Source organism: Poecilia formosa, unplaced genomic scaffold, assembly GCF_000485575.1.
Source record: "Poecilia formosa unplaced genomic scaffold, Poecilia_formosa-5.1.2 Scaffold37, whole genome shotgun sequence".
Taxonomy (NCBI): domain Eukaryota; kingdom Metazoa; phylum Chordata; class Actinopteri; order Cyprinodontiformes; family Poeciliidae; genus Poecilia; species Poecilia formosa.
In genome coordinates this window covers 2,587,486-2,589,502 of record NW_006799976.1, presented here as the reverse complement: position 1 = coordinate 2,589,502, position 2,017 = coordinate 2,587,486, and positions in this window count along the sequence as shown.

The following is a 2,017-nucleotide window of genomic DNA, read 5'->3' as shown; positions in this document are numbered from 1 at the left end:
GGAATGTTGGAATTAAATTTATTTAGTAAAGTTGGCGGGCTGCACAGTGGCAGTTGGTAGAGCTTTTGCCTTGCAACATTCCTGGTTTGATTCCTGGCCCCGGTCTTCCTGCATGGAGTTTGCATGTTCTCTCTGTGCATGCGTATCTTACTTGTATAAGTAAAATTGGCTTGTTTTAAGTAAAATTACACTAATTTTAAGATATTTGTAGGTTCATCTTGGTTAGATATTTTTTCTTGTTTTGGAAAATCTTGACAAGATAAATTTTCTTGTTCTGTTGACAGATAATTTTTCTTTTAAGAAAATTATACCCTATTTTTATACTTTCTTTTCTTGTTTTTGAAAGGGGACTTTTTTGCAGTGATGGAGTATGCTCAAAAAACCTGCAATTTTCTAAAAAATTCCTAAAAAACCTACATATTCAAAGCAGTACTTAATCCAAAAGTGTACAAAAATATATATCCATTTTGCATTTAAGATGAATACCCCTTTGTCTGTTGAAATGTTTTACCCAAAGCTCCTGAAGTGGCATAGTTTTAACTTCATTTCATTTCATTTAAATAAAAAAAAAATAAAGAGAATTATTTGATTATTTTCATCTCTTAATGTATTTATAATGTTGTATAAAAACGCTTAAGTGGTTAAATGACAAATCTGTGTAATTTTTTAGTTTAATAATAGAATAATTGAAGGGACAAGGGTGTACAGAAAATGGATGGATCGATAATTGATAGATTAATCAGTAACTAACTACTTTGCAGGACACATATGTGTTGGAGATATATAACAGTGCTGTGAAAAATTAATCCCCCAATAATTTTTTTTTCTGTTTCTACAACAACTTAGCCCTATGTGAAAAATACAACTGTCTTCTGTTCATTAAATCATGATTTAACTGTGGTTTATCTCTTTTTGTTTTTTTATTCAGTTTTATTAGTCACATGAAGAAAACATGGAACAGCGGTGATTCCTACCAGTCCTGAGAATTTTTGGTTCCTGTTGAACCAAAAATTCACCTGAACAGAAGCTGTGTGACGACATGAAATAGGCTAAAAAGAATCAGTGCAAGGACAGCTGAAAAACATTGACATCTATCAGCTTAGAAAGTATTAGAAAGTGACTTCTAAGGTTTGTTGACATCAACAAAATATAATTGGAGCCGTTACTATCCACAGATGGAGAAAACAGAGAACAGTGGTGAACTTTCCAAGGAGCCGTCAGGCTAACCAAATGGCGCCAAGAGCTCACCAGATCACAACAAACTCAGAACAATATCCAAAGCACTGCAGGCCTCAGTTACCACAATTCATTTAAACAGATTCAGCTATCAGAAAGAGACTGACCAAATCCATAGAGGCTGTCTAATCCAAAACCCTCTGCTGACCAGAAACAGCACAAAGACCCATCTTACGTTGCTCCAGCAGTTATGGTTTTGTACAGAGTTCAGGCTGGTTTGCATAGCTATTTTCCCCTTAAAGACACAATATTATGTGTTTTCCAGCCACATGGTATCATTTCATAGCACAATCAAATAACTATGTTACCTTCAGTTGTTACAAAAATATCAAACATGACTTAAAATAAATTTGACTTTGTAATTAACGCCTTGGAATTGGGCTTCTGCTTCTTTAAAAATCTCCTGCTCTTTCTGAAACTCTGCCTTTAGGAAGTAACCACAACACGGCTCCTCTTTAATAACGTTTCTACCAGCGTTTCACTGAGAAGTAGCTCCTATAATGAGCTCAGCATTTTCACCAGGTGTTTGCTGATTGCTGCTGGCTAGTCTGAAGGAGCTGAGAGGGGGACTAAATGGGAGGGCTGTTCTGTGAGATGGAAGGATTGGAAGCTGCTTTTCTTTTTGATGAGGGAATGACATATCATGATGTGAAACTAAAAAAAAGGTCAATTTTACATACTGTTGCTTTAATCCGTTGGTTCCCAAACTTTTTCTCCTGCCTCAACTCAATTTTACTCAACTCGATCGGTTAGTTTGGGGGAAAAACTGTGCAAAGGTCTT